Here is a 26149-nt window from a genome sequence, read left to right as displayed (position 1 = left end):
TGATTAAAATATCAGTTAGCATAGTTCCATATCGTTGCCCAGCAAAAGAATTTTGTCTTAACTCTTTATTTTCAAGTCTTTTTGGTGGTTTCACTCACTGTGTTAACGTTGATTGTCTACTCATTATATATCAGGCACTGAGAAAAGCATTTGGGAACAAAGATGTAGACACAGTGCTTGCTTTCTTAAACTTTCGATTGCAGTCTATTGGAGAAACCAGGAATTAATACCTGGACATGTAAATACATGTAAATACAATTTATATGTTAAAAGTTGTGATATATGAAATAAAGGCAAAGGACAGATTGCGAACAGGAAAAAAAATAGAACAATAAGGAACAACTTATCCTAAAAATTGACTTTTATACAATAAGAAGAGCAATAGAAAATTTAAGGACAGCATATAAGAAAAATTTGACATGGGAAAGAACTGGTTATCTTCAATAAGCGGAAATAAAAGTGGTGTAGGTGGACCTGATGAAGGAGAGAAGGGGGCTTATAAATAATGAATTCAGAGAGAAAATAAGAACAGAGTCAGAAAAGTCGTCTCTAAAATTAGGCTTTATTTGTGTTTTAGTGAGAAGTCCCTGAAGGTTTTAAAGGACTGGTATTATAACATGTGATGAATACTTTAAAACAATTAGGCTATTACTCTATAGAGAATCAAGTGGAAGGTATTAAGCGTAGATTTGAGAAGAGGGCTGTTAGATCAGTGTGTCTGTAGACTATCGGAGAAATACAATTGCACATGAGATATAAATTTGTGAGTCAATATTTAAATTCTATGTAAAGCAATGGAAATAGATGAGATCACCAGGGGAGAGAATAAGAGAAAGAAGAGAAGTGAAAACTGTCCTTGTTAGATTCAACAAAGAAAAACTCAGCCTGTCAGAGAGAATGTCTGGAATATTCAGTGCCCCAGAAACTACAGGATAAAAGTGTTTCAAAATGTTTTGAGGATCATTAACTATGTCATATGCTCCCAAGAGTTCTAGAAAGTTTATTACGAAAGTGCATTATTTGAAATTTGTACAATGTAGGTCATTGCCAATCTTAGAAGAAGCATACTCATACTGACTTTGTATAGAGATGCCAGATAATAATGATCTAATGAGTTTTAGTATCAAACATATATATTATATATATTATTATATATTTTTATATATATATATGCATTTTTAAAGTTTGTTGAACATTGTCTGTGAAGAGGCAAATATTGAGTGCTTGAGTAGAATTTTAGCAAAAATATAAAAATAAGGGAAAGGAAGTCACAAAGTCAGAGAATACTATTTGGAAGAGGAGGTTTCCTAGCTCAGTTATGAGGAATAAACAGGAACCGTAACTGTCAAGTCAGCCATTCTTAACAGATGAGCAGCAATGGAACAAAGTGAAAGAAAAGGCGAGATTCAGTTGAGCTGGGGAGCTTTCACATAACCCTCATGTACCAAGGTGTTGAATGTAGAGGCTACCACCCCTTCGGATCAGTATCCAAATTCATTATTTCAGTCATTTCACATCCACATTTTTCTTAATATATTCTCCTTATAATACATGGGGAATTAGAGAAGAGTGAATCTCTGCAGGAATACTAGACCACAAGGTTCATTTGCAACTTAATTTTTAATAAGTGTCCTTATTGTAAATATTTAATTACATTTGACTTTCAACTTTTGTGATTTAAAAAAATGTACTTTTTAAGTTTTAATTAAAATACCTAATTTTCTCATGTTATAGTTTGATTTATGCTTTCCTAGTTCAATTGCAATCTAAGTATATAAATTTAAAATATGCAATCATTTCAAATACTAGAACTCAAATGTCATAATAATTTTCTCTATACCATTTTAAGGTCCTTTAACATGAGGAACGCTGGGCTGGAAGAAGCACAAGCTGGAATCAAGATTGCTGGGAGAAATATCAATAACCTCAGATATGCAGATGACACCACCCTTATGGCAGAAAGTGAAGAGGAACTCAAAAGTTCAAAAGGAACTTTCACTCTTGATGAAAGTGAAAGAGGAAAGTGAAAAGGTTGGCTTGAAGCTCAACATTCAGAAAACAAAGATCATGGCATCTGGTCCCATCACTTCATGGGAAATAGATGGAAAAACAGTGGAAACAGTGTCAGACTTTATTTTTTGGGGCTCCAAAATCACTGCAGATGCTGATTGCAGCCATGAAATTAAAAGACGCTTACTCCTTGGAAGGAAAGTTATGACCAACCTTGATAGTATATTAAAAAGCAGAGACATTACTTTACCAACCAAAGTCCGTCTAGTCAAGGCTATGGTTTTTCTCGTGGTCATGTATGGATGTGAGAGTTGGACTGTGAAGAAAGCTGATCACCAAAGAATTGATGCTTTTGAACTGTGGTGTTGGAGAAGACTCTTGAGAGTCCCTTGGACTGCAAGGAGATCCAACCAGTCCTTTCTAAGGGAGATCAATCCTGGGTGTTCATTGGAAGGACTGATGGTAAAGCTGAAACTCCAATACTTTGGCCACCTCATGCGACGAGTTGACTCACTGGAAAAGACTCTGATGCTGGGAAAGGTTGGGGGCGGGAGGAGAAGGGGACAACAGAGAATGAGATGGCTCGATGGCATCACTGACTCTGTGAACATGAGTTTGAGTGTACTCCAGGAGTTAGTGATGGACAGGGAGGCCTGGCGTGCTGTGATTCATGGGGTCGCGGAGAGTCGGACAAGACTGAGCGACTGAACTGAACTGAACTGAACTGAGAAGAATATTAGTAATCTATGTGCAAGTTACTTCTACTACTTTCTTAAAGGATCAGTGGTAATAAGATGTCCAGGTACACTGAAGAGTGAATGATATGCTGAGATTTTAAGAAAATATAGTTGACATATGGTCTCTATGGCAAAACTGCACACTTTGGGTATTTTGGAAAAAAAGTGTACAGTTATCAGTATGTCTTCAGTTACAGAAAATGTTTTCTAAAACTTCCTTGGCTATAAATTCCAAAAACAGCAGGATTAATTCAGTGACTTTGATTCAGAGTCCAGTGAACTGAAAAGAGAAAGACTCACTTTCATTTCAATGCTCTGGAGAATAAGACAGTTGGGCACAAAAGTCATACAACTATATGACCTTATGTTGAAGAAGTAATATTAAAAGGGAATCCTGCCAGCAGTTATGCGACTTGGGGTTCAATGTCTCTAGACTGCAGTATAGTACTGAAACATACCTTAGTAAATTTGCTATTGTCAATGAAAGGAAAAAGCATATGGAAAATCATTGGTAAACTGATCTTAATTGTTTCTCTGTTCTTGTAAAAAGCCAAAGTTTAATAGTTGCAAAAGACAAAAAAAAAAAAAATTATCTGTAACCACTGTAGACACATTTGCATTTAAGCAGACAGATTAATTTCCTTCAAAAGGCAAGCGTTCTTACCCAGGTAATTTAAACATAATAATTTTTAAATAATTAAGAAATGAAAGTATGATACACTGTGGTCTTTTAAAATTGTTTCAGATAAAAAATATTATCTATTTAGTTTACATACGTTTATTGAATAAAGTAATGTTAAAGAGTAAGCGATTACTTTTAGAAAACTGTCACTGATTTCAAGATTAGGACAAAAATGATTACTTTTAACTGATAAATATAAAGTTTAGTTATAACAATTTTTGTGCAGATAAAGGGTGGTTATTTTTAATGTAGAGCTGCATATACTAGAAACTAGATATGAAGTCAGAGGAAAGTGAACAATGCAAAGAGTCAAGGAGCCATTGAAAGCTACTGCCTACCTCTCCAAGGAGCCAACTGTGCAAATCAAAGAACCAGTATTACTTGGTTACAAGCTTCTTCAGGCTGCCAAAACAGAATACCACAGGTGAGGTGGCTTAAATAACAGAAAAAAAAAAAATTTGTTCACAGTTCTGGAGCCTGGAAGTAAAAAAATTAAGAAATTGGCAGGGCCGTTGAAACTGCTCATGAAACTGCTCGTGAAATTGCTTTCATGGCTTGCAGATGGCAACCTTCTCCTCATGTCCTCACCTGGCTTTTCCTCAATGGGATCTCACTGACTCTTGGTCTCTCTTCTTTTTCTTATAAAGAGACTGGACCTGTTGAATTACAACCCCACCCTTATGACCCCACTTAACTGTAATTACCTCCTTAAAGGCACAATCTACAAATACAGTCACATTGGAGGTTAGGCCTCAACCTATGAATTTTTATTTATTTATTTTTTTGGTTAGGTGAGCAGAATGGAGAGAAGCATAATTTATTCCAATGATGTTTTCAGTGACCAATGGGCCACACGAAGTGAATAAATATTAGCCTTAACAAATAAACTGAATTTTATATTCCTTTGCTTCTTCCAAACCGTCAAATTTATTCAAACTTCAGTTGTGACATTTATTGGATTTTTAAAAACAATCCACAGCTTCTTACTTAAACATGACTTTCTGTTAAAAAGTTATGAGTATTTCTTCCATAGAGAATGGATGTTATACACTTAAATCTCTAATTAAAAAAGAAAATGTTGTTTTGGCCTCTATTTTCCTTTCAGCTTCATTTACATCATGATATTTGTATTCATATACACTATTGAAAATAATAATATAGGAAACAAATTTATTTAAATATGGCTTTTGTATTACTTGCATCTCTTGGCTCCCCCTTTCTGGTCAAACATGTAGAAAATGCAACCGGTTGAAAGACTTAATCAATTATTAGATTTTTAAACAAGTTGTAGCTACAAATTCTTCTTCTTTTACCTTTGTAAGGGACTTAATTATGTAGTATGTCTTAGTTGAAAGTGTGGCCATATCTTTTTCTTTATACATAGGATATATTTTTATTCTTTGACATTAATATTTCAGAATTGCTGATTTAAAAAGTCTTCAAAACATAGACATAGATAAGACATAGATAAAAAATAAAGAAAGCTATTATGATCATAAAGCTGTAAAATATAGCAGGGGTATAGGACTCACAATGAATTTCTAGAAGTTGCAGAGCTTGTATGCTTTATAAAGACAGTCTTGTAAGTTGAACTTGTATGGAGAGTATTTTTATAGAAAAGGGAGTAGTTCACCACTATTTCATCTGTTTTGTCTAGGGTAACAGAAACTGTATGATACTCTGGCTTAAAGAAATTTTACTTATAAGTGAGAAAATTATGTAATATATATATTCAAAAGAAACATATGAGGATTTCACATAAAATTATTATTTCACAGTTTCCTGGGATGCTGTTTTCAACAGAAAATTGAAGCTTGAAAATAACATTAAATAGTACAGAACTATCTAATCATAGTCTTGATGACATAACTGGTACTAGAGTATCCCAGCCATGTTTATAACTATAAAACTTACAAAATAAACAAAATAACTCTTCAGTTATTAAAAACAAGTAACACTAGACTTTTGAACAAGTAAACAACATACTTTCTTGACTAGAGTCTGTCTTGGGACTGCTGCATAGATAGGGAAAGTCCAAGAACACAGATTTGCTGAGCTGTGGTGATAGGCTGCTGAGGTGGTTAAAAATTTCATAGCACTGAAATTAAAGAAGATGAAGCTGTGCAGAGATGGAGGTCTTTAAATGGTTCTTCTGAATCTTGTCTCAATACTAAACTGTACATGTGCAAGACAAGAAGCCAAGGATACATAAAGGAGAGCTGCCATTAAACAAAACAGGAAAATATGATTTGAATAACTAATAGTTTCACAGGGCTGTGAAGGATTTATTTATTTATTTTAGCACAATGTTTATTTTATGCCAGAATGAACATATGTTTGGGCTTCCCAGGTAGTAAAGAATCTGCCTACTAATGCGGAAGATGCAAGGGAAGTGAATACAATCTCTGGGTCAGGAAGATCCCTTAGAGAAAGAAATAGCAGCCCACTTCAGTATTCTTGCCCAGGAAATACAATGGACAGAGGAGCCTGGCAGGCTACGGTCTGCGAGGTCATAAAAAGTCATTCATGACTGAGCTCGCACGTACTGTATTGTCTAATGTTTGATTAACCCAAACATTCAGTAGTGATTATAGAAATGCAGAAAAAGTTGGTCTACTTAAAATCTTAAAAACAATCTCAAAAGAGTTAAGTTGACAAGGATATAAATTAACTACTTGCTTGAACAAAGCCCAATATCATTAAAATGATTACAATATCCAATGAGTCAATAAATAATACAATATGTCCACTATCAAATAAAAAATGGCTAGATAGGCAAAAAAGCAAAAAATGTGACCAATAGTTGGGAGAAAAATCAGTCAGTTAAAACAAATCATGAGATTGCAGAGATAATGCAATTATTGCTTAAAATATATTCAAATAGTTAAAAAAAATTAGAAAATCAGTTATAGAAATGGAAGATGTGGAAATAACAAAATGAATTACCTAGTACTCAGAAATACAATAATGAAAGTGAAATAAAAAAAGATAGGCCTAACAGTAGTTGTCTCTCTTGCAAAAATAAAATAGCTTTAAGATAGAATGTATCTAAGTACATCTGTACCATGCAGATTCTCCAAAGTAGACTCTACCCAAAACAAAGCACAAAGAGAATGAAAGGCAGAGAAATATGAAGAGAAACACAATGTAATGTACATAGTATTAAACATTAACTTAATCATAGGTGAAGTGCCTGACCAAGCATGGAGGAAGATTAGAGCAGAAAAATATTTATAGATAAAGTCTGAATTTCCCAAATTTGATAAAAATGCAAACCCAAGAGTTATTAAAGTTGTATTAATGAAGATAGTATTCCTTTAGTATAATGATAAGACAAATCAATGAAAGTCAATTGGTAGTAATAAACCATATTTTTAACATTAGTTAATTTCAATCAAGCAAGTCAAAGCAAAGAGGTTAAGTTTACAAAAAGGACTTTCTCAAAGTTGGAAAAAAAAACAAAACACAAACTTCTGTTCCTCAAGACTCCAATAAAGGAATAAATGGGCAAGCCATAAACTTAGGAAAATATGTGCAATATTTGTATTGTTGTTATTTGTTGCTGCTTTAGTCACTAAGCCCTGTCTGACTCCTTGCAATCTCCATGGACTGTAGCCTGCCAGGCTCCTCTAAGGCCTTCTCCAAGAAAGAATAGTGGAGTAGATTGCCATTTCCTTCTCCAGGGTATCTTGCTGACCCAGGGATCGAACCTGTATCTCCTGCATTGGCAGGTGTATTCTTTACCACTGAGCCATCAGGGAAGCCCCAATATATATATTAGACAAGGTATTTCTATCCACAATATATGAACAATATTTAGAAGGCAATACTGATTAGACAACCTAATTTAAAAATGGACAAATGAGTTAAATAGACATTGTACATGAAAAAGTATTCAATATCCCATATTATCAGCAAATGCATGTTAAAACTACATGAAATACCTGCTAAAATTGCTAAAATTGAAAAGATTAACAATACCACATGTTGGCACCTGTAAAGCACAGCTAGAATTCTCATGCCATTCTAGTGGAAATAAACAAATGCACAATTTCTTTCAAAATCATTCTGACAAATTTTCTGTAAAGTTGCACATACACCTGCCTTATGACACAACAATTTATCTTCTAGAATTTTACCCACAAGAAATGAAAACACATTTTCATACAAAAAAATGCTTGCACAAGGATGAACATATCAGCTTTATTCATAATAGCCAGCACTTGAGACAACACAAATGTCTATCAAAATGAGAATGGAGGAAAAAAATGTGTGTGTGTGTGCATATATATAAATATTAGTAGTAGATTATTCAACACTAAAAATTTATTTATATACACAACATGCATGGATGGAACTCGGAAACCTACGGAGTGAAAGTAACCAGACAGAAAATAATATGTGATATTGTGATTTATAATGAGAGATATGTATTTGGTCTTTTCCTTGTTTCTGGCACAAAACTCCTAGAACTCTTGGAATTTCTTGAGTGATGAAAACTATGAGTTTATTTTTATGTTAATGACATAGCATTTAGAATGCACCTAAGGATGAGGGCAGGTTGCAGGGAGAGCCAACCCTGTGGTTAGAGGGTTTGAGCTTCCAGTTCCACCCACTGACCTGCTGAGGAGGAGAGAGCAGCTAGAGATTGAGTTCAATCACAATAGGCAATGATTTAATCATCCATGCCTATGAATAAAAGCTCCATCAAAAAAATAAAATAAACACAAAAGGAGCTCAGAGAGCTTTCAGGTTGATGAACACATGGAGACACAGGGCATGTGGTTTGACTGGAGAGAATCCTTTCCCCATACCTTGCCCGTTGAATCTCTTCCATCTGGCTGTTCCTGAGTTATACATTTTTGTAACAAAACAGTGATCTAGTGATGCATTTCCTGAGTTCAGTGATCCACCCATCAAATTAATCAAACCCAAGGAGGGAGTCATGGGAACCTCTGATCTATATCCAGTTGTTGACTCAGAAGCAGAGGTTACAACCTGGACTTGTAACTAAAGTTTGAAATGGTTACGCTGGACAGTCTTGTAGGACTTAGTTCTCAATCTGTGGAATCTGGTCCTATTTTTGAGTAGATAGTGTCCAAATTGAATTAAATTGTAGGACATTCTGTTGCTATCCCCAGAATTATTTATCACTGGCATGTGGACACCCCTCCACACACATTGAACTAGTTTCAGAACACCAAAGGAGTGCATACTGTATAATTTTACTCACTTGAAGTTCTAGAAGAATAATAATAAAAAAGAAAATCACATGCTTAAAGAAATTAAAGCAATGGTGGCTTTTGTGAGGGAGCTGGGGAAGTGAGTAGAATTTTTTGGCAAGGCTCTTGAATGATCATTTTTGAAGTCTGATGAAATTGTTCTTTATCTTAACTGAGTTGAGAAACATATGGGTGTAAAGTGGTGGTGGTGGTGGTGGTTTAGTCACTAACTGTGTCCAACTCTTGTCTCCTGTGACCCTAAGAACTATAGCCTGCCAGGCTCCTCTGTTCATGGGATTTTCCAGGCAAGAATACTGGAATGGGTTGCCATTTCCTTCTCCAGGAGCTCTTCCCAACTCAGGGATCAAATCCGTGTCTCCTGCATTCAGTTGGATTCTTTACAACTGAACCACCAGGGAAACACCAATGAGTATAATACAACAGGCAAAAATCACAAAGCATTTCATTTATGTAAATAATTTCTCAAGTAACAACAACAACACCATCTTGTTATCACTAAAATTCCTATTAGATACACTTCTACAACTCATAAAAGTTAAAATTTTAAAGTATCAATACATTCCATGCATATATGGAATTATCTGTTGAAATAATAAATGATAAGTATAAAAAGATATATAGATAGATATAGATAGATAAAGTGATTTAATGAAGAAGTATTGACTCTTGTGTAGCACCCAATATAATTTTCTGTAAACTATTTTATGATGATTTGACTCTATACTGAGCTAGCATATACCACTAGCATATGGTGCTAGTGGTAAACGACCCACTTGCCAATTCAGGAGATACAGGAGACCTGGGTATGATCCCTGTGTCCAGAAGATCTCCTGGAGGTAGAAATGGCAACTCAGTCCAGTATTCTTGCCTAGAGAATCCCATGTATAGAGGAGCCTAGCGGGTTACAGTTCACGGCGTGGCAAAGAGTCAGACACGACTGAGCAATAACACTTTCACTTTCATACTGTGCATGCTCTTGTATCAACAGGTCTGTTAGAGCTAATACTCAATCCTCTATTTCTCTGAACTAATCTGTGGCCTCATATGTGAAAAATACTCTGAAGGAAAAAAATCTTTCTAAAAATCTATAAAAGGAGTATAAAATTATGTTCCTTATAGTCTAACTGAACCACATATTCTATGATTAGCCCTTTGTAGTTTTTAAGATACCTCCAGAGCATTAAAAAAATAAAAGGTAATCTTTTATGTTTTTTTTCCTGAAGCAAGATTCCATGAACACAAACTTACCCATAGGAATAAGGTTCAGTTCAGTTCAGTTCAGTCGCTCAGTCGTGTCTGACTCTCCGTGACCCCATGAATCACAGCACGCCAGGCCTCCCTGTCCATCACCAACTCCCGGAGTTCACTCAAATTCATGTCCACAGAGTCGGTGATGCCATCCAGCCATCTCATTCTCTGCAGTCCCCTTCTCCTCCCGCCCCCAACCTTTCCCAGCATCAGAGTCTTTTCCAGTGAGTCAACTCGTCGCATGAGGTGGCCAAAGTATTGGAGTTTCAGCTTTAGCATCGGTCCTTCCAATGAACACCCAGGATTGATCTCCTTTAGAATGGACTGGTTGGATCTCCTTGCAGTCCAATGGACTCTCAAGAATCTTTTCCAACACCTACTTGCCTCCAAAAAAATATCTCCAGGGCTGAAAATCAGATGGGAAAGAGAAAATGCAAAGTAAGCATGCAACAAAGGAAAGGTTCTATACATTTTATGACAAGAATATCAAAAGTGGTTTGATCAGGAAACTGGGAATTTCACTTTAAGATTTCAAATGGACTTGATATTTTGAAAAAAAATACATTTTAAAATTTGTCTAAAATATATTCTGAATACATTGCAACCAATATTGTATTAAATGTATAGCTAAACTAAAAAAAAAAAAAAAAAAACAAGATAAAAGAAGAAAAAGTGTGAGGAAATTCCCAGGATGCAAAAATTTAGAAGTGTTTTAAACCAGTGTTAAATGAATATTCACACTCCAAGTGCATTTGCCAGTATAAGAAATCATGATACTTGAGGTTAGACGTAGATGTTGGAGTGAGGAGAAATGCATAGCTTCCATTAAAGGAGGAGGATTATGCTACTACAGAAAAACAGTACCCTCAAAGTTATACCCTGGGTGTGTAGGCAGGCGAGGCAAAAGTTGCCTGACAGCAAAATGAAACAACCCCTAAACTGATCATATGGTCAAAAGATCAGATTCTGGGTATCAGGAGCCTGGAATTCCCTGCCCACCAGCCATAAGGTCACATTCAGGGCTTTTCATGAGCCTCTTCTCAGGTCCCACCCTCTCAAGTCAGAGTGTACCATGTAGGCTTCAGGCTTGGCCAAGGAGATGCTGGCTGTTTGCCAGTCCTGGAAGTGGGATGGGGTTTATGGACTGGAGAAATATGTGCTACAAAGTTTCATTAACTATATGATGGTGTGCAGAGTCCTTGTTTGTATAGAACACACTGTGGGTTGGAAGAGAAAATTGAACTGCAGGACAGAGACTTACATTTTTTCTCCAACTCGTCGTAAATGTGAGAGAGGCACTTAATCTCAGGAGTTATTAAAGTTTGTAAAATAAATAACCCTTTTAGAAATTTATTATCAGAAACCTCTTCTCACAGATGCAAATTTACACTCCATGAGTGGTCTAAGAAACACCCATATGAGCAATAATCTTTAAGTGGTCTCATGTTTATGATGACTGGAAATGAATAGACAAAGCAAAAGTAATCTCTGGAAAAATGCGACTCCCTCCTCCCCACTAATCAAAAGATAACCAAGTTTTCCTCCTCTCAAATCAGAAGAATTTTATGTTATAGTTTCTAAAAGTAAGATTAAGCTTAAAAAAATTACTTCTTAATGTTCTACTGCATATATATGCTACTCCCTTTGGCCCTGTAAATCAGATTTTGGCAAACTGAAGCCTTGCATCCTTGTTTCCTGCTGTACAATCTGCAAGCTAGTAGTGGTCTTTATTTTTTAATGTTTTTATTTTTAAATCTTTATAATCAAAGGAAGAATGATATTTTGTGACTTGAAAATTATATGAAATTCAAGTTTCAGTATTTATGTATAATGTTTTATTAGCATGCATCTGCTCTCATTTGGTGATGTACTTATTGCTTGTGACTGTTTTTGTGCTACAACACCGAAGTCTGAAAATCAAAATTGTCTATCACACACCTAGCCTACACAGGAGAATGTAAATGAAACTTTATTTCTACATTGACATGAGTTTTCTCATCCACTTTTTTCATTAGCATAATTTTGCTTTTTCCAAAACACTTCTTCCCAGGCAAATGGGTTGGCCATTATGGGATCTAAAAAAAATCCATCTACTTTTCAAGAGAAAAGCATCAGCAAAGTGTGCACCCTGAGATTCTTTGAGTTCTTTAACTCAAGTCGTCACCCTGCTTGTTTTCCCTAATCAGGGACTTTTACCTCACCCCCTCTATTGTAATCAAGGTCTCACAGTGAAAGACCTATCCATTCCAATTATCAACAAATTCAGACCACCTGAAATGCTGCCAAATCTTTGTGGAGGTGGTGTTCTCTCTCACTGTGGTAAGCAGTAAACTCAGCTTTGCCTTATCAACAGATTGTGTTGGTAATACTTAGAGAGACAGCTTTCAACAATTTAGTAGTTGCCACATAGACCATATGGCACACACAGTCTAAAAAATGCACTAGCTGTCCCTTTGCACAAAAAGTTTGTCAACCTCTGTTCTCTATGAGTAATAGCAGTTCCATTGTAGTAAAAATGTCAAATTAAAATTATTTTCAAAGGTGTATTATTGGTTTGTTTCCTTCAGATTACAAAAGTTCCCTTTCTTGTGGATTACAAGACTATTTCTGGAAAGGTGATTAAAGGTAAGGGGTGGATCATGGATTATACTCATAAATAATGGAGACCCTCAAAGTCTGATGTTAAAATTAAGGTAAAGTAGCCACCTGACTTTTATCTGGTCATTATTTTTCCTTATTTTTCTTGTATGAAGAATTTTTAGAAATGGTGAGGATTATATTTCTAAAAGTTTCAAGAGTGTGATATCATTCCCCCTCAAATTTGGTGCCGTTTTAATAAAATTTGGAGCAACATGAATATAAAATGTAATGGAGTATGTTACAGAATAAGGATGAGGTTTGCACAAAGACCCTAGATGTCTTACTTTTACTTCCTTCTGTAGGAATATATTGAGATCACCAGGACTAGAACAGGCTATTTATTCAAACCAGGCTATAGCAAGGGAGTCAACCCCTATCATTTGCATTTGGATGAGACTTAAAGACTGTTGCTGCTGCTGCTGCTAAGTCATTTCAGTTGTGTCCGACTCTGTATGACCCCATAGACGGAAGCCCACCAGGCTCCTCTATCCCTGGGATTCTCCAGGCAAGAACAATGGAGTGGGTTGCCATTTCCTTCTCCAATGTGTGAAAGTGAAAAGTGAAAGTGAAGTCACTCAGTCGTGTCCGACCCTTAGCGACCCCACGGACTGCAGCCTACCAGGCTCCTCCGTCCATGGGATTTTCTAGGCAACAGTACTGGAGTGGCTTGCCATTGCCTTCTCCGTAAAGACTGTTAAGAGACTGGAAAAGCTTTATAGGGAACAAAAAGGACGGCTTCAGGTGGGCTTTCCTTGTAAACCATTGGCAAGGGGAAGCCAGATTTGGACTAATTATAAGTGGGGAATCTTCTACAACTGGTTTGAGAAACAGATTTGTCTTTCTCTGATTGGGTCCTGAGTTGCAAGTGGTGTCAGGCAATAAGAAAGCTGATAGGTATTGACCTCATTCTGACTATTCTGGGCCTCTTTCTACTGATGTGATAGTTTGGCTTCCCCAACTGGTTGCTGTGGAGGTTGTAATCAGAATACTATTTTCATAAATGTTCTGGACAATGTCCATTTGTACACTCAAATTCTCACTGCTCTTTTTCTCTTCTACACTGGAAAGGAATTCCATAGCAAATTCAACACTGAACCATTTCCATTTTTTCAAAGCTGTTCACTTTCATTTCTTCAGTTTTCATTTCAGGACTACACCTGCAGGTTCATTGTCCAGGTTCTCTTAGCTCTCTCACTCTCAAAGCAAAAAGTTGCATTTTCCTATTTTTTCCTGCACACCTGATTTACATATTTATACTGTTTTCTATGCCTACTTCTCAGTGCAAAGTTTAGGAGAGTAAGAACCAATTCACACTCAGTTTTATGTTAATTTATTATAGTCCCTGAACTTAAAGTAAAATGTTATGCTATATTTTATTTAGTATTCTAAAAATGGTTCAAAAGCAGTTGGTTGATGATGGCCTCCAAGATTATCTAAGAGAAATATTCTGAATTATGTAAGAGGAAACTTGGGGAGAAAAATAAAGCTTTTTGTGTTATGGAAAGATGAGACTTCAAAAGGGATAAAATTCTTAATTGCCTTCTGTAAGTATACTCAGATAAGGATATAACATGACATTAAGTATTCTGAAAGAGAAAAATAAATACTTAGGGAAAAACCTTCTCCAATGCCTTGAAAAAAACAAAAAATAGTTAAAACCCTAACACCCTTAGAAGAGTTCCAGTTCCTGAGCCCTTCATTAGATCACATAGGGAACTTATAATTATTGAAAATCCTAAAGAAAGAAAGAAAATGTTTATCAGAACCCTGACAACACAGTATATTTTACTATTTTGATTTATGGGAAAAAATAATTATATTTCTTTTTTTAGAAAGCTAAATTGTCACTATGGAACAAAAAAAGAAAACATTTATATGTAAGGGTTTGTACACGTGTATAATAGTACTGTTAAAACTAGATTAGAAATATCGTTATGAATACATGTATTTATAAAACCTGTCAGTTAAAATTGTACATTTGATATCTCTCTCCACAGAAATCTCTTGGTGAGTAAACCCATACAATGCACCCTAATGCATAACTTCTGGTCTCCAATCCTGTTTTCCACCTGAAGGAACCAGAGTTCTTTGAAGTAAAAGATGTCTAATTCAGTCTCTAGGTTCAAAAGGTAAAGGTGAGCCTATAACACTTCGTGGCACCATAAAGCAGTGAAGCTTTCAAAGATTAATGGAGTCATGTTGGAAGGACCCAGGAGTCATTAAAAAGGGAGCTCCTATTGGCCAAACGAGACAATCTGAACATCCAAAGACTGCTGGAAGAAGTTGACTGACGTAAAATAAATCTGAGAAACCATAAGTACATAAATACCCAAACAAAGTTAAGAAAAGCTTTAAAAAGAATGTGTTTCTGATGAGTTGTTCAATAATTCCGGTATCCTTAGCTCATTTACTCTATCAAAGAAGAGAGAAAGTAAATATAATTAAATCAGGCATTTCTTGAATTAAGAAATTGTTACTAGAATGACCCAAAATGTGGCCATCTCAAGTCAATCAAAAATATCAAAACTTCAATTCAATATAATTTTAAGGGTTATTTGATCCTAGTAATAAAAGATATTTAATATTTCACTGATCCTAGTGCTTTAATTTTTTTTTCCTTAGAACCTCATCAAGTTCATGAGTTAGAAGGAGAAAGACTTATCTTATGAACTAACCTATGTGGGAAAGTAAACAGTAGTTTATTAGATAAAGAACTACGCACTATTTATAACTTAACTTTGGGAAAATTGTCTAATATAGTCATCATTCACCTATTGAAATTAGATAATCAAAAATAACAACAGAATATAAGATTCAAGAAATCCCATCTTCTACGTAAATTAGGATATCAGAAGTTTTCTTATTAGTAGTCGATAAAGGCAATTACCAAAAAAGAAATGAGAAAGAAGGCTGCATTCTCATTTAACTAAAAGCCTCTCCAATTGTCACAATAAATATAGGCTGCAGATACAAAGATAAAGAGAGACAGTCCCCACAATGAGCTAAACCCCTTTTCAGACCATTACCACCCAATACACAAGATCACAGTTCTCTGTTCTTCAAATAGTCCCTTAAATATGAGCTGCCAGGCTGCCAACACTGGAGGAGACTAGTTTATATAAAACAATCATGGAAAAAGAATTTCCTGGAATAGACAAATCAACATTGTCATCAAAACAAGGTAAGCCTGCCTCAGCAAATCACAGAGTGGACGTTAACCCCTGAAACCCTGAAAGAAACACTATTTTTGCAGCTCTCTCATGGCTAAACTAGAAAATAAAAAAGGGATGCATGTGTGCTAAATTGCTTCAGTCCTGTAGACTTTTTGTGACCCTATGGAAATAGCTGCCAGTCTCCTCTGTCCATGAGATTCTGCAGGCAAGAATACTGAAATGTAATGTTAGTGCCCTCCTCCAGGGGATCTTCCTGACCCAGGGATCCAACTTTGTCTCCTTCATCTACTGCATTCCAGGCTGCTTCTTTACCACTAGAGCCACCTGGGAAGCCCAAAAGAGGAATAATACCTCATAGAATTAGCAATGGACTGATTAAAACTACAATACAGTCTGGAAAAAAACAACATGGAAATGTGCATACACATCTTCAGGATTAGTTTTAGGAACCAACAAGTCACCAGGATGACGCTGATAGCAGCATGGTTTTTTCTTTGCATTACTTAGGATGGCAGTTTTCTGGTATGTGATAGAAAGATTTGCTTTCCCCACCAATCATCTTTTCTATCTCCTTTAGAGATATCTCTAAAGATATCTAAAGATATTCCTTAGAGATATTTTCTATCTCCTTCATCTCTTCTAGTAATGGTGGATAATAACAGTCCTCAGACAGGCATAATCATGGTCTAGTATAGATAGAGAGTTGTAAATGTGTGGATATTTATATACACACATGGGAGGAATGTTGAGGAAAACCAATACCCTTCCTAATAGAAAAATGTTTACTTGTTTAAAATTAATAAGCTCAATTGAAAAATAAGCAAACAAAATTTAACACTTTATCCCATCCACGTCATACTAACTTAACTTTTTGAACAGATAGTATAACTCTTTTTCTTTGCAAAATATGCTTATTTTCAGATGTATAAATTTAATCTCCATGGTTTAAAATAATTTTAAAAGTTTTTTTACTTGTATGTCCAAGAATCTCCCTCATTTGTGAAACTCCAAACATCTTCTAGGAATGGTAATTGAGGGTGGAGATATAAAAGTCCTAGGTAGTAATAATGAATCAAAAAGAATCCGATGTGTTTAAAACCAAGGTGAAGGACACTGATTTCTGCCCAAATACACCTCTCATTTCTTCCTGCTGTTAGACTTTTAGTAAATAACTTGAGTCATATTTTTAATAAAATATAATAAGCATCCATATGCATTCTTATTAATACAGCCCTTCATATAGACACCTCGATATTTTCAGAAAGACTGGCAAAATATGGCTTAGAATCTAAAAATAGACAATAAACAAACAAAGAAACTACCATGAACAAAAGTTAGCAGATAGAAATAGACTTCCAAGAAATTTATATATTGAAATTAGAATGGCTTAAGATGCAAATTAGATTCATAAGAAGAAAATAATTGAAGTGAAGACTTAAAGTGGTTGCTTATGCATATTTTGGAATCATACTTTAACAAAAATTAGGATTAAACATAAGATGGATAAAAATGAATCATTGTTCTATACACACATACACACACAAGAATGAAGGGAGGGGAAGAGGAGAAAGATTTATTCAATTGAAGTATAATACACATAAAATATATGTTTACTGTATATCATAATAGATTATATTCTGTTTTATTCTTATTTTAGTGCAAGAAAAAATTGTTTGTGATTTCATAAATTTATTTTACAACCTGATATCAGTTTTCACCCTCATCTGGAAAACACTCTCTTTTTGTGAAATTTCAAATTTTGAACCCTATATAGAAATCATCTATTTGTAATGTGAACAAATTTATGATCAAATCCCAGAAGCACTTTTTCAGTAAGAACGTTCATTCTGATTTTACATATATAAAAAGTATATATATATATAAAGTATATATATATTATATGTATATGAAGTATATATATATTATATATATATAAAGTATATATTTTTTATATATATATACTTTTCAAGGTAAAGGATTAATATTTTAAAATTAACTGACATGCTTAGTACAGAAAAATATAACAAACAAGTATAAATACTCAATAATTAGATGATAGAAAGAATATACATTTAAACTTTCAAAGTTGATTTATCTAATTATATGTGAAATAAAAACAGAAACAAATAAGAACCTGTAAGAGGAGATGAACATTTCCAAATATGGCTGTGTGTGGCAGAGACTGCTGTTTTTCTCCTGTATTTATTTCCACTTTCATGAATGTAGATCAAACTTATATCTTCATTGTGAATATGCTAAGGCCTTATAAAAATTAATATCCAGACTTTCGAGAAGCTAAGTTTTACCATTTGACTAAGACCTGGTCAATAACATATAAATGGGTATAGTGCTTGTTAGATTTGTATTGCATCAGGATGTGGACACTGCTTCTGCATTTTCCCTTTTCTGGCTAGAATGTGGACATCTTCAACTATGGGAACAAGGATCACACACAGATATTCCCAAAGAAGGAAAAAGAAGTAGCCAAGACCCCATAGACCTTTATAAACCACATATATGAAATTTTACATGAAAGAAAAATAAACAATTTTGTGAACATCATTGAAATTTTTTTTTGGTTTGCTAGAGTAGTTTAACTTTATTCTTACATAAATTTTAAACTTGTTAAAGTATAGCCACTGCTGTGAGCATGTATTTGGGAACAAAGTTTGTGAAATCAAGATAATGATCTTTATAGTCAGATGTACTTAAGCTATTAGCATCTTTAAGCCTCAAATTTCTCATTTGTTAAAAAAAAAAGGTGTAACAGCATGACATCTGTCATGGGATTACTGTAAAGATTAAAGATCTAATTTGAAAAATTTATTAATAAATTTGTCCACAGTGAATTAACAATAAATGTCGTTGCTGTTCAATCACTAAGTCATGTCCGACTCTTTGTGACCACATGGCCTGCAGCATGCCCAGGTTCCCTGTCATTCACTCTCTTCCAAGTTTCCTCAAATTCATGTGTATTGAGCCAGTGATGCCATCTAACCATCTCATTGTTGCCATCTCTCATTTTGCCTTCAATCTTTCCCATCACCAGGGTCTTTTCCAATGAGTTGGATCTTTTCCAATGAGGCAGCCCTTTATATCAGGTAGCCAAACTATTGGAGCTGCAGCTACAGCATTAGTCGTTGCAATTAATATTCAGGGTTAATTTCCTTTAGAATTGACTGATTTGATCATCTTGCTGTTCAAGGGACTCTCAAGAATCTAACACAGCACCACAATTTGAAAACATCCAGCCTTCTTTATGGTCCAACTCTCACATCTATACATGACTACTGGAAAAACTCTAGCTTTGACTGTAGGGACCTTTGTTGGCAAAGTGATACTTCTGCTTTTTAATATGCTAAGTTTGTCACAGCTTTGCTTTCAAGGACCAAGCATATTCTTTTTTTAAAAAATTATTTAATTGGAGGCTAATTACTTTACAATATTGTATTGGTTTTGCCATACATTGACAGGAATCTGCCCTGGGTGTACATGTGTTCCCCATCTTGAACCCCACTCCCACATCCCTCCCCATATCTGTATAGAACAGTCTTTTGGACTCTGTGGGAGAGGGCGAGGGTGGGATGATTTGGGAGAATGGCATTGAAACATGTATATTATCATATATGAAATGAATTGCCAGTCTAGGTTCGATGCATGATACAAGCATCTTTTAATTTCATGGTTGCAGTCACCATCCGCAGTGTATTGGAGCCCAAGAAAATAAAATCTGTCATTGCTTCTACTTTTTCACCATCAATAAATGCTAGCAACTATTAACATCATAAGCTGCAATAATCAAAGTTAAATTTAAACACAAAATTAAATTTAAACACGACTTAAATTGCCTTTGTATTATAAGCATCATGGAATATCTGATTTGTACAGAAGCATTCCATTTTAAGTAGTAAACTTTTAGGGAATTCTCTGGCAGTCCAATGGTTAAGACTCTGTGCTTCCACTGCAGGGGGCATGATTTCAATCTGTCGTCTGAGAACTAAGATCCAATATGCTGTGAAGGGCTTCCCAGGTGGTACAGTGGTAAAACATCCACTTGCAATGTAGAAGATGCAGGAGATGCAGGTTAGATCCCTGGGTCAAGAAGATCCCTTGGAATAGGATATGGCAACCCACCCCATATTCTTGCCTGGAAAATTCTATGGATAGAGGAGCCTGGTGGGCTATGTTTCATGGGGTAGCAAAGAGTTGGACAGACTGAGCACACACACATGCTACGCAGCCTAAACAAAAAAAAAAAATTTTTTTTTAATTAAAATAGAACTTTAAATGATACTCAGAAACATTTTTACAGCATGTTTATCTTCTATTTTTTAATATTTTGTTAAAATATACATTCTTCCAAAAGTCTCAATAATTTTCTTTTCCATATACCTTAAATATTCTCATATTAAAAAAAAAAAATGGGCTTCCTTGGTGGCTCAGAGGTTAAAACGTCTGCCTCCAATGCGGGAGACCTGGGTTCGATCCCTGGGTCGGGAAGATCCCCTGGAGAAGGAAACGGTAACCCACTCCAGTATTCTTGCCTGGAGAATCCCATGGACGGAGAAGCCTGGTAGGCTAAAGTCCACGGGGTCGCAAAGAGTCGGACACGACTGAGCGACGGAATGGAATGGAATGGATTTCAAAAATAGTTTTATTATAGCTATAGATTGAATTTATTGCTATCATAAATATTTGTTTCCTCAGAAGTAAATTAGTAGACATTTAGACTACCTATTTTTTCAATATTACAAATAATAATTCAGAATACTTTTCTATGTAAGTGTATACTCATTCCTAGTTAAGGAAGTATTGTACAAAAGAATATAATAAACATATGTTTAATTTATAAAGATTTGAATATATGTTGTCATAATTTACTCTCAAATTCTTAATCAAGTTACACTTCAGACATGGTATGAAGATTTTCTTTTCCCTGTATGTAGGCACTAAGAATTATTTTTGAACATTTGATAGGCAAATGCGTTTTTATTTTAATACAATGAAACTCAAAAGTACATTTTATATAGTTTATTATAGCAGTTAGTCATAGCTGAATAAAATATTCTCAGCCTCAGAAAAGTGATTCATAATATATGGTGAGTGAATTCCACAGCTTCAAAGACATAAAGCATAAATTGTTGCATCTCTTAATAATCCTTAATCTCTTCAAAATGAATTGTTGCAAAACATAGATTAATATAAATTAATTCTGGCATTAATCTTAGTGGAATTCAAATTCACTATTATCAATATCAAGAAAGTGTTTATGAAATAATTTAGAAAATATTTTACCTTGTGGTATATTGGTTAGCCTTGTAAGAGCATTCATTATTATCTTATGTATCTTTGATATATCATTTTGACTTCCAATTTTAGAGTTTCAAGAATATTCTTGTGAAAATGGAATAAAACACACTTTAGTATGCTAATACCCTTTAACTTTTACTAAATGTAGTGAGGACTTGACAGAATTTCTTTTGAGTTTTGAGAAAACATCTTTGTTTGTACTCTGAAATAATATGAGTTTTATTTACAGAATAGCAAAATACTAAAGAAGCAAACAATATATAATATCCTTAATATATTTCAGTTCTTTACTAACCAAAAGAGAAAACCCCCAATGTAAACATGTTCTCACACAGGAAGGAAGTTAGACTGGTGATATGCTAGAATATAAATATAAATAAAATTTTTCAATATAGATTCAATTTCATCAGTTCAGTTCAGTCAGTTCAGTCGCTCAGTCGTGTCCGACTCTCCGCGACCCCATGAATCACAGCACGCCAGGCCTCCCTGTCCATCACCAACTCCCGGAGTACACTCAAACTCATGTCCACAGAGTCGGTGATGCCATCCAGCCATCTCATTCTCCGTCGTCCCCTTCTCCTCCCGCCCCCAAACTTTCCCAGCATCAGAGTCTTTTCCAGTGAGTCAACTCGTCGCATGAGGTGGCCAAAGTATTGCAGTTTCAGCTTTAGCATCAGTCCCTCCAATGAACATCCAGGATTGATCTCCTCTAGAATGGACTGGTTGGATCTCCTTGCAGTATAAGGGACTCTCAAGAGTCTTCTCCAACACCACAGTTCAAAAGCATCGATTGTTCGGCGATCAGCTTTCTTCACAGTCCAACTCTCACATCCATACATGACCACAGGAAAAACCATTGCCTTGACTAGATGGACCTTGGTTGGCAAAGTAATGTCTCTGCTTTTTAATATACTATCAAGGTTGGTCATAAATTTCCTTCCAAGGAGCAAACATCTTTTAATTTCATGGCTGCAATCAGCATCTGCAATGATTTTGGAGCCCAAAAAAACAAAGTCTGACACTGTTTCCACTGTTTTTCCATCTATTTCCCATGAAGTGATGGGACCAGATGCCATGATCTTTGTTTTCTGAATGTTGAGCTTCAAGCCAACCTTTTCACTCTCCTCTTTCACTTTCATCAAGAGGCTTTTGAGTTCCTCTTCACTTTCTGCCATAAGGGTAGTGTCACCTGCATATCTGAGGTTATTGATATTTCTCCCAGCAATCTTGATTCCAGCTTGTGCTTCTTCCAGCCCAGCGTTCCTCATGATGTACTCTGCATATAAGTTAAGTAAGCAAGGTGACAATATACAAACTTGACGTACACCTTTTCCTATTTGGAACCAGTCGGTTGTTCCATGTCCAGTTCTGACTGTTGCTTCCTGACCTGCATACAGGTTTCTCAAGAGGCAGGTCAGGTGGTCTAGGATTCCCATCTCTTTCAGAATGTTCCACAGTTTATTGTGATCCACACAGTCAAAGGCTTTGGCATAGTCAATGAAGCAGAAATAGATGTTTTTCTGAAACTCTCTTGCTTTCTCCATGATCCAGCGGATGTTGGCAATTGGATCTCTGGTGCCTCTGCCTTTTCTAAAACCTGCTTGAACATCTGGGAGTTCACGGTTTACATACTGCTGAAGCCTGGCTTGGAGAATTTTGAGCATGACTTTACTAGCGTGTGAGATGAGTGCAATTGTGCGGTAGTTTGAGCATTCTTTGGCATTGCCTTTCTTTGGGATTGGAATGAAGACTGACCTCTTCCAGTCCTGTGGCCACTGCTGAGTTTTCCAAATCTGCTGGCATATTGAGTGCAGCACTTTCACAGCATCATCTTTCAAGACTTGAAATAGCTCAACTGGAATTCCATCACCTCCACTAGCTTTGTTCGTAGTGATGCTTTCTAAGGCCCACTTGACTTCACATTCCAAGATGTCTGGCTCTAGGTCAGTGATCACATTATCGTGACTATCTTGGTCATGAAGATCTTTTTTGTACAGTTCTTCTGTGTATTCCTGCCACCTCTTCTTAATATCTTCTGCTTCTGTTAGGTCCATACCATTTCTGTCCTTCATCGAGCCCATCTTTGCATGAAATGTTCCCTTGGAATCTCTAATTTTCTTGAAGAGGTCTCTTGCTTTTCCTATTCTGTTGTTTTCCTCTATTTCTTTGCATTGATCACTGAGGAAGGCTTTCTTATCTCTCCTTGCTATTCTTTGGAACTCTGCATTCAGATGCTTATATCTTTCCTTTTCTCCTTTGCTTTTCGCCTCTCTTCTTTTCACAGCTATTTGTAAGGCCTCCTCAGACAGCCATTTCGCTCTTTTGCATTTCTTTTCCATGGGGATGGTCTTGGTCCCTGTCTCCCGTACAATGTCACGAACCTCCGTCCAGAGTTCATCAGGCACTCTATCAATCAGATCTAGTCCCTTAAATCTATTTCTCACTTCCACTGTATAATCATAAGGGATTTGATTGAGGTCATATCTGAATGGTCTAGTGGTTTTCCCTACTTTTTTCAATTTAAGTCTGAACTTCACAATAAGGAGTTCATGATCTGAGCCACATTCAGCTCCTGGTCTTCTTTTTGCTAACTGTATACAGCTTCTCCATCTTTGGCTGCAAAGAATATAATCCATCTGATTTCGGTGTTGACCATCTGGTGATGTCCATGTGTAGAGTCTTCTCTTGTGTTGTTGGAAGAGGGTGTTTGCTATGACCAGTGCATTCTCTTGACAAAACTCTATTAGCCTTTGCCCTGCTTCATTCCATGCTCCAAGGCCAAATTTGCCAGTTACTCCAGGTGTTTCTTGACTTCCTACTTTTCCATTCCAGTCCCCTATAATGAAAAGGACATCTTTTTTGGGTGTTAGTTCTAAAAGGTCTTGTAGGTTTTCATAGAACCGATTAACTTTGGCTTCTTCAGCATTACTGGTTGGGGCATAGGCCTGGATTACTGTAATATTGAATGGTTTGCCTTGGAAACGAACAGAAATCATCCTGTCATTTTTAAGATTGCATCCAAGTACTGCATTTCGGACTCTTTTGTTGACCATGGTGGCTACTTCATTTCTTCTAAGGGATTCCTGCCCACAGTAGTAGATATAAAGGTCATCCAAGTTAAATTCACCCATTCCAGTCCATTTTAGTTCACTGATTCCTAGAATGTCGACGTTCACTCTTGCCATCTCCTGTTTGACCACTTCCAATTTGCCTTGATTCATGGACCTAACATTCCAGGTTCCTATGCAATATTGCTCTTTACAGCACCGGACCTTGTTTCTATCATTGGTCACATCCACAACTGGGTATTGGTTTTGCTTTTGCTCCATCCCTTTATTCCTTCTATAGTTATTTCTCCACTGAGCTCCAGTAGCATACTGGGCACCTACCGACCTGGGGAATTCCTCATTCAGTATCCTATCATTTTGCCCTTTGTTACTGTTCATGGGGTTCTCAGGGCAAGTATACTGAAGTGGTTTGCCATTCCCTTCTCCAGGGGACCACATTCGGCTGTGGTCCATGTGATCAGATCAGCTAGTTTTCTGTGATTACGATTTCAGTTTGTCTGCCCTCTGGTGCCCCCTAGCAATACCTACCGTCTTATTTGGGTTTCTCTTACCTTGGTCCTGGAAAATCTCTTCACAGCCGGTCCAGCAAAGTGCAGCCGCTGTACCTTACCTTGGACGAGGGGTATCTCCTCAAGGCCGCCCCTCCTGACCTTGAACGCGGAGTAGCTCCTTTCGGCCCTCCTGCACCCACGCAGCCACCGCCTGTTGGACGTGGGGTAGCTCCTCAATTTCATCAGTTGACTCATATATGCAGCAAACTAGGTGAGTATGCCATGAGAAGGTTGTTTGTACACTCCCTGAAATAAGTTTTATTCCTTATCATTTTAAAATTTCTCAGAAGTGCTTTCTCAAGATGTCACAAAGACAAGGCAAAAGGAGAGAAGAAAGTTTATATATAATGGAGGATACACACACACACACACACACAAAATGTATGAGTTTCTTAAATAAAACACTCTTTAGCAACTTGGCTTAAGTTACAACCCTAGCTATAAAAGAAAAATTATCAAAATATATTTCTAGTTGCTAAAAACATAGGCAATATTGAGGTTCAGTTCAGTTCAGTTCAGTTCAGTCGCTCAGTCGTGTCTGACTCTCCGCGACCCCATGAATCACAGCAGGCCAGGCCTCCCTGTCCATCACCAACTCCCGGAGTTCACTCAAACTCATGTCCACAGAGTCGGTGATGCCATCCAGCTATCTCATTCTCTGTCGTCCCCTTCTCCTCCCACCTCCAACCTTTCCCAGCATCAGAGTCTTTTCCAGTGAGTCAACTCATCACATGAGGTGGCCAAAGTATTGCAGTTTCAGCTTTAGCATCAGTCCTTCCATAGATGTGGTAAAAAAACTAGACTGTCTTACACTTAAGTGCTCCAGAAGCAGAGCCTGAGATGAAAATGCTAAATCAATTAGGTTATTTTTTTGGGGGGAGGGGCAGATGTGAATGGAACACAATCAGGGGCTGAAAAATGACAGGGTTTAAATGAAGTGTATATCATCAAGGTAGATACTTTTGTATATGACTGGATCTTAATACAGAGGAGAAAACTAATCTGAGAGTTGGTGTAAAACCCCAGATATTTTCTAAGATAGAATGAGTTACTTATTCATTTATTCTTGTCAATCTTAGTTGAGGGCTGCTTCAAGGGTATTAACTGTTGAATACTTTCAGTACACAATATGCATCTGTGACATCAAGATAATTTTTAATTCTTCAAAGATTATAATATGAATAAAAATAAAAAAGCTAGTAAACTGTTGGGGGATGTGTAATTTCCTCAGTTCTGTCTTGCTACAGCAAAACTTTGAAGCGACAGATGAACCAGTGTTACAGCACTGTGTTACAGTTCAGTTTTATTTGGCAAGCAAAGGAAAATACATTCTCGAGGTGTGAGGGCAGGATGACTCAAGGATGCGAAAAGAAGAGAAGCCCTGGCTCAATTTTGGCTCCTCTTTTTATGTTTTTTTCTCCTCCCCCTGAGCCTGCCATATGTAAACTGGGCTAGCCTGGAGGGCTGTTTGTTTTACCTGAGGTTCT

The sequence above is a fragment of the Moschus berezovskii genome, chromosome 5 (assembly GCF_049115385.1).
Source record: "Moschus berezovskii isolate FMDL1 chromosome 5, NW_MosBer_1.0, whole genome shotgun sequence".
Taxonomy (NCBI): domain Eukaryota; kingdom Metazoa; phylum Chordata; class Mammalia; order Artiodactyla; family Moschidae; genus Moschus; species Moschus berezovskii.
The sequence above is the reverse complement of the archived record's forward strand: the minus strand, read 5'-3'. Positions refer to the sequence as shown.